The sequence below is a fragment of the Etheostoma cragini genome, chromosome 5, assembly GCF_013103735.1.
Source record: "Etheostoma cragini isolate CJK2018 chromosome 5, CSU_Ecrag_1.0, whole genome shotgun sequence".
In the NCBI taxonomy this organism is placed as follows: domain Eukaryota; kingdom Metazoa; phylum Chordata; class Actinopteri; order Perciformes; family Percidae; genus Etheostoma; species Etheostoma cragini.
This window is the reverse complement of record NC_048411.1, coordinates 7,337,079-7,345,381: the sequence shown is the minus strand read 5'-3', so window position 1 is coordinate 7,345,381 and position 8,303 is coordinate 7,337,079. Positions and strand designations below refer to the sequence as shown.

The 8,303-nt window shown below is 40.1% G+C and overlaps 1 long non-coding RNA gene across 1 annotated transcript in view; it reads left to right on the top strand.

The window, feature by feature from the left end:
* LOC117944791 overlaps nt 1–8,303 on the top strand; it is an 18,308-nt gene that overhangs the window by 3,737 nt on the left and 6,268 nt on the right. Inside the window, exon 2 of the long non-coding RNA XR_004656654.1 lies at nt 602–606. This is a non-coding gene — a long non-coding RNA (uncharacterized LOC117944791). The remainder of the gene's footprint in view (nt 1–601; nt 607–8,303) is intronic.

Below are 8,303 nucleotides of genomic sequence, written 5' to 3'. Positions count from 1 at the left end.
TATATATATATTGCGAGGGGCAAGGAAAAGACACGCCAGAGAAAACCAAAAATTCAATAAGTTTAAGCTGAGACAAAACAAAATTTCTGTACAGTGTAAAACCAAACTAACTTACCACAATCACACAAAGCCAATGCTTCAGAATCTATTAATGTTAAAACGTTATCTTACTTGGCAGATGAAGGAGCCCACACATTGCAAGGACACGGAGCTGGTTAGCTGATTCGTTTAGTTAATTTTAGGAGACCTGATGTATTTTCTCTTTTATTAATCAAATCAATTTATTTGTCTTGTGAAATCATATAAAATACAATTCCAGTGAAATTCAACCCTCTCAGTTACTTGATTTTGAATTTGTGCATTTAAAACAGTTTAATAATAATAATAAATATATGGGTTTGGTGGGCTTTTGCAGTCTGTCTCAGGCATGTCCTCATACAATCCTAGTGGCCTGAGGATATAAGCTCCTCCTGAGCCTCTCAGTGCTGGCCTGGTGTATCCGGTATATTTTTCCAACCTCAACAGGGACAAAAGGCTGTTACCCAAGTTTAATAATTTTCCTGGGCTTTTTCTTGCTGTGCCTGGTGTAAATATCCTTTAGGCAGGGTAGGGCACCGCCTATTGTATTGTTGTATTGTCAGCCGGACAAACAACTTTTTACTAGTGCTCTTTAATAGAGCAAAAGTATGTATATTATCTGATTAGTCGATAAAATCTAAATAATCAATAGGTGCAGTGTCTTAGTAACTTAGTAAATGTGAGATGTATCATTTTTTAGTATTCTCAGAATAAATTTGGACATCAATATGACATTTTAGGTATAGACGCATGACCTTTATCCTCTAAAACTCACAAATGTAGTTAGTGCTGTTTGCCCAGGTATTGCATTTATCTGTGTGCAAATGGGGGTTGGGAAATTACTGAACAGTTCAACAGATTTACTATAAACACCGGAACTGCCAAAACCTTCAACCCTCTTTTAGTCTGGTTGCACAGGAAATTTAAAATGCAAATGTAATGCATCCAGAAAAATATAAAAATATGAAAACAGGAACAACAAAACTCCAAACACTGCCAAAACAATTCACAGCTGACCAAGTGGACTTACAAAGCGTTCCAGACTCAATTTTTGCAACTTCAAGTCACGACAAACCCTACCTAACATTAGCTAGTGTTAGCTGATACTAGCGAGTTCTAGTTGGCAACTTATTTGGGGCTTCATTTAATAAACATAACCAGCAGTAGTACACAATTGTATGTTTATTTTTTTCATTACAATGTGCGTAATTACTTTATGTTGCCTATTTATGCATACTTATTTCTATTTCTCACCGTTAATCACCAGCGTCTGTACAGTATCAAAGGTTGTCGCCATCGTTGTTCATGTGTGTGTGACGTCAAAAACTGTAACTGGGAGTACAACTATCTGGTACAAGTTTATGGGCAGTTAGTTACGGGTTTGACGTTTCAGGGCACTTTCACAGGTAGAAGGTTTTGAAAACATGGGTTACAAGTTGCCTGGAATGCAGCATTAAAGCCCATGTTGCGGGTTTAATTTTACAAAGAATTTGCACTTATTGATTGTTGGTTATAAACATTCAAACTGTTATCCACTGTATATGGTATTGAAAAGTATCACATAACATAAAATAACACGAAAAAGTAGGTCGTATTTTACAGTGGTTTGCTTTTCTCCCACAATGCATTGCATGACGTCACACAAGGGAGACGATTGGCCAGCCAGCTTAGAGAGACCATTGAGAATTACGAGAGATAGAAGACAACAGTGTAAGAAAGAGTGTTCAGCAACAGATTATAGATAATACATACATATACATAGATAGCCTATATATATATAGCTTGACATATAGACAGAAAGACAGTATTGATAGATATATTTTAGAGATAGAGAGATAGATAGCTATAGCTAGCATACCGGTATGGCTAGCGAGCTAGCTAGCTGTAGGTTAGCTAGCTAGGTAGGAAGGTGGGTACAATTTTTTCCGTGTTAGGCAGGCAGATTTTAGCATTAGTGCACCTTTTGTACCATAATTGTATTGAATGGAATAGTAAGCTTCGCTCCTACGAGATGGGTGGGTTTTTTGTTACGTTACACACAAAGCTAACTTGCTATAGTTAGCCTGTACGGATGCTAGCGGATTAACGTTGTGTAGCCAGCAACTTCGGCAGTAGAGTTTTGGTGAGCTAACCACGACAGCGTTGTCGCCCACAATCAACCTGCAGTGATGTTTGAAATGGAGACACGCATATTGTTTCTTTCCCCTGAGATCCTGGACATTATTTGCCTTTTATGATTTTAAAAATAAATGAGGAGTAGCCCGAGTGTGCGCGGTATGATCTCCCCGACCGGAGGCTCACTTGCCTACAGCCCCCGCTCTCCACTTGAAATGTAAAGGGCATTATAAATAAAATGTATTATTATTAAAATGTATTATTCCTATATCTAGATAAGTGTACCAGTACTTATCTGAACTAACAACATGATCCCTGTCAATAGATTAAGAGAAAACGTTGACGTTCACTCGCTGCTATTCACTGACAGTAAAAAGTAAAGTCATTGTATGCACTGCTGCGTTGCTAAATAAAGGAGATAAATGAAGGAGACTTCCCCACAATCTTGACAATTCCTCATTTGCCCTCTCACGTCTGTCAGGTTCGTAATTATTGGGCTGCTGGCCTTTCCTCCTCTTCCTCATCCCAGTCAGTCACCGTAGTTCTAGTGCCAGGCTGAGACTTAACTCCCTTGAGTGACGTCATCGCCGAATTGACTCCATAAACCCGCGAATACCAAAAATGACCAAAAACTAACTTTTAAAACTATTTGGAGACATTTTTAAAAATGATGTACATATCTTGAGTGCTTTTTGTACCCAATAATCAACAGTGGTGGTTAACTTGCAACATGGGCTTTAACCAGGACATTTTTATATTATTGCAAGTAAAACCGTTACAACAAAACTCCAAACGTTGCCAAAATAATTCACACAAAAACTGAACTAAAACTGAAAAACAGGTGTGGCAGCATTTCTGACCAGATAAAACACAGTGCCTGGAAAATACTTTCTGATAGATAATAGATAGATAATATTGCCCACTGTGATAAGGGCCTTTATTTTTCAAACCTCTAAGAAATTCACTTAAAAATGCTCTAAAGATCCAACTTGGAAGTCAAATACCATTCTTCGCTGACAGTAACGAGAAAGACACATTCATCAAGCTGCCTACCCTCCTGATCAAATGATTAATCAGATGTAATAATCTGAAAAAGAATAGCCAACAAAAAATAAAGGATTTACCATATACTCAATCCTGCAATACTTTTTTAAAAGATTTTTTTTGGGGGGGTTTCCCATTTGTGACAGTGGATGGACAGTAAATGGGGGGAGAGTTGGGTGACGACACGCAGCAAAGGGCCGCAGGTTGGATTCGAACCCGCTGCCGGATTCAGCCTACATGGGGCAAACTCTCTTACTAGAGTGAGCTAGAGGCCAACCCGCCGCATGACATTCTCACAATGTGAGAAGGATGGAGCATTTTACCCTTGCTTCTATCCCTGTGTTCACAGGTTTTTTTCTACTTGTTAATTTATGTCTGTCCCCGTCATCAATGGCATGGGTTCATAAATAAAATTAATGAGTAAATAATCATAAATTATAGATTTTTTTTTTTTTCATTAACACAAATTCAACCAAACACCGTGCATTCGGTGCGACTCGCAATTTTGACCAATCACTGCAACTTTTCCGCAAATTTGACCAATAACTGGACTTTCCCGCAACTTCATCCAATAACCATCCTTTGCTGTTTCTCTAGCCAGTCTTTGAGTCTGTATGGGGTTCCGGTTACTCAGATTTGGAACTCAGTGAGAACGGGTTGATGTAACACATGTACGTCGCCAAATTCACTTCCTTGTCTCTAATTAGAAGACTTCACAGATGACATATGAACATTTCACATTTACCAACAAAACGTACAGCAAATGACCGTGCAAAACATTTCGTACAGTCCTGCCAACCTGTATACATTTTAACATCAATGTGCGCTGTAACTATTTTTTTATTATAAAGTTGCTGAAAGCTGCTGCTGTTTCAATGCTGTTGGTTATCTGCGGCGGGCATGGTTGTTGTTTTGGACGGTATTGTTACTTTAGGTAGTCTATGGATCAGGTTTCCCTACACTGTGCGAGAACAGGCCAAAATTATAATTCAATTTGCAGCAATTCACCTGAGAAGTTTTTTTTTTGCTTTTTCCCCACCAGTCGTCAAGATTCGGCGTAACAAAAGAACAACTGCCAGGGATTAACATACTGATCGGCATTCAAGAGGTGCTTTGCATCGACTATTTATGGTTAAAAATAGGCGTGTAGAGGGTGGGGGGATAAGAGGCTGATTTACGTACGCACACTTGTGGGTAATCTCTGATTCACGAAGGGAACATTGCTTGCAGTTGTGCATACAAAAGGTTTTATAAATGTGATTGTTTTTTTGTTGTGCGCCATTTTTGGCTTTTAGGCGTACCTACACTTTTAGTAAGGATCCTATGCAGTTTGATGTTTCAGTCCCTTCTAGCGTTTATGTAGTAGGTCACCACCCTCTTCTCTTTCCTCTGGTCACCTATGGCGTCAGATTGAAACGTCCCCTTCTTGAAAAGAAGTATGTCTCTTTCACTTCACCTTGCAGACGAGACCCTATCAATATTGCCTCTGCTTTCACTAGAGTTAACAGAGTAGTGCAATATTGCTTATAGGGTCTTGACTATGAGGCAGGATCTTCATGGTACTCGTGTGTTATGCAGGTAATGTCACACAGGCATTGCTTTGCCCAGCTCCTCAGTAAATTGTATTGTGTGTGTGTCTTTATATATATATATATATATATATATACACACACACACACACACACACACACACACACACACACACACACACACACACACACACACACACACACACACACACAGCAAATTCCAAATGTACTGTAAATTCACTTACAAAAATGCATAGACTCCTTTCTTGCACCTGGTGCTGCACAGCCCCACATCCTCAGCAATTGTCTTTGCTAGTTTAAGGCTGAATCCCATTTCTCCATCTTACCCCTTACCCCTACCCCTTGGCCCTTTAAACCAAGGTTTAAGGGGTAGGGGGTGAAAACATCCCCCTATGAAATGTAGTAACACCACTTGGTTACATCACCATACAGTATTGATCACAAACTTCCAAGATGCCGTCTCTGTCTGTCGACTGTGTGGGTTTGGACAACAGTGTCACAAGACCACAAACAAGTTAACTACAGCTGTTCTGATATTCCAGACCAGTCTGAAGCCTGTTGGCCAGTACCCCCCCCCCCCCCTCACATTTCATCAGTGTCCCATATCAAAACCAACAACAATATACAAGTGCATGAACAATTAACAGGAATAAATTACAAATGATTACAATAATACAGTACCAATGCAATAATGAATTGGTACAACATTAACACATGATTTATTAAACTTCTGCTCATTTTCAGCCCCAAAGTGGATCTGTGTGTGTGTGTGTGTGTGTGTGTGTGTGTGTGTGTGTGTGTGTGTGTGTGTGTGTGTGTGTGTGTGTGTGTGTGTGTGTGTGTGTGTGTGTGTGTGTGTGTGTGTGTGTGTGTGTGTGTGTGTGTGTGTGTGTGTGTGTGTGTGTGTGTGTGTGTGTGTGTGTGCGCACAAACAACCTATGCGATGTATACAGTCCATTCAAGGCAGAGAAATGTGGGACTGTTGTGCAAATCAACGTTAGCATTTAGCGATTAGCGTTAGCATTGCAAGCTAGCGATTTAAAAAAAGTTTCAGTTAGGAACATGGTTGCAAGTATATATGCACAGGACTGCATAGACCACAAAACAAGACTGTTGTAACTTTTAAATCAATTATTTAAGCCGAAAGTACTTACATATGTGTCTCTCTGGTTGATGCAGCAGCCATTGTTGCTTGTGTGTTTACAAGTGAGGTTGCGTCCACACTCTGTTCCTAGGTGTATACAGCCCTCGGTCTCACCCCTACCCCTCGGTCATAATAAAAAATGGGACAGCACTAGGTCCCGCATGAACACGCAAAAATGAGGGGAAGGGGTAGGGGTAAGACAGAGAAATGAGATTCAGCTTAAGACTGACGCAGTTGTCAATTTGCCATCCAACGCCCACGTCATTTATATAGCAAATGCACCGGCGCCCATCTGTGTACCCTTGGGCGTGCGTCTTATAGGAAGGTGTGCTCAGGTGAATTCTTGGCGTATTGCTATCATGAGGCAGCGGAATATGATTGCGCCATTGACCAACAAAAATGTGGTTCATTGTTATTTTAACAGTGAATTAGCAAAAGCTGCTAGGCTAATTCACGCGTGCACACACTATGCTTGTTACACACACACGACACACAGGGAAGCTCAGCAGCACACAAACATGCAAAAGATTACAAATAAATATATGACGGTACAAATCCGCCAGCAATATAGCAGTGCGCTGAGGTACAATAGTGCCAGGCTGTTAAAGGGAATGGGAGATAACACTCTGATTGGTTTATTGCATGTTACACCCAAAACACATCTATGAATTAATAAAGACACCAAGTATAATCCTTTTGAACCATGTGCCCGGTGCACGGACCCTTTTTTTGCCATGCGCTTAGACTGTTAAAATAGGTGTCAAAGTGTAAAATTTTATTTTAATTTCAATAAAAACATTTCAAGAGGTTATTGGTATCTTCAAGAATATTGTTTCATTCATTTGCTTTTTTGAAAAATAATTCAAATATACCTACTACATTTGTCACGGCATGTCTGCGTATTTCTTGTATTGGTGAATGGTGTAAGCCGTGTGGAGGCTCTCCTATAATGGTGTTTTTCCAGTATTTTGAGGACCGCTCCTTTAACTGTTCATTGAAATTTGAGACTTCTTTTCATTGTTTTATGTAAAACTGCCGTTAAAATTCAGGGCAAGACCCATTACAAATTGTATGGCTTGCTGATAATTATCATGTCATGGATGGCACATAACATGGCTGTTTATTTAAGAATTTGTTTTCCTGCACTGATGTCACCAACACAAGGCCTTTATAAAAAGATTAATAAGACTAGAAATTTCCTCTTGCTAGATTTCACTTTCCAGTTTTGGAAGCCGTGGTGTTAATCATTATACTCTTAATTTTACTTTTTATTATTTAAAAACTTTGAAACTCTTTCACCTTCACCGCCGTCTAAAAGCCGACCCCCCTTGTTCCTTGTTGTCTCCCAGTTATTTAAAAAATTGCATAAAGTTAGATAAATGGCTAAAATTATCCTGCTCTTCAGATTGCACTTTGAGTTACCCAGGACAACAGCTACAGGATGCTCTCTGCTTGACACTCTTTCCCTGTTGCACTACTGTGGGAGCTGCAGCAAGCAGTGCAATAATGAAAGGGCATTGGTCAGCTGGGCCAAGCCTCCTCCTCACACTCTTCACCCTGCCCTACCCTGCCTCTGAGCAAGGCACCTCAACCCTAGAGGAACTCACACTTTTTACTGCCTCTTACCCAAATTTCTCTTATCAGGATGATTACTGTGATAACTACATCAATAAAGACAACATCAAATGAAGAAGTGGTATTTGGGTTTTTATTCCATGCTTGACTGTGATGTTATGGGATGGTGACAGCAAGAATGCTAATGCTGAATCTACATTACTACATTTTGGTTTAAAAACAAATACTTTGCTGTTTTTACGCCTGGCATCACACTACTCTGGCGTTTCAGAGCCCCCAAGACGGAGAAGTTTGGAATCACTGCCGCCCCTGTTTTAGTTTGAATACCCTGTGGATGCATTCAGGGTATGAAATTAACCTTTTTTGCTCACCAGCCACTGTGGCTAGGGGTTTTCACTCAGCATTTTCACTTACGTTTTATTTGAATAAAGTGCACTATGGTGTGCTACAGTTAACTTGAAGAACCAGATTTACAACCCTTTTAAATGTAAATGAGCACTGTAAACACACATGCCCGTGCTGAACCTCTGGGGGATTTTACGGGATTGCCGCGGCTTGCTCGTCTGGTGTGCCATATGTGCCTCTGTACTTTGGCTGCACACTGGGTGACAGCTGTGGTCCTGTGTCGTGTGGTGGCACAGTACTCCAGCCACCAGTGTTGCAATATAAAGCCATGCTTGTGAGAGTGACAGTTTTACAGTGTTGTGAAAAAGTGTTTTCCCCCTTCCTCATTTCCTGTTCCTTTGCATGTTTGTCACACATAAGTGTTTCGGAACATCAAACCAATTTAAACAATA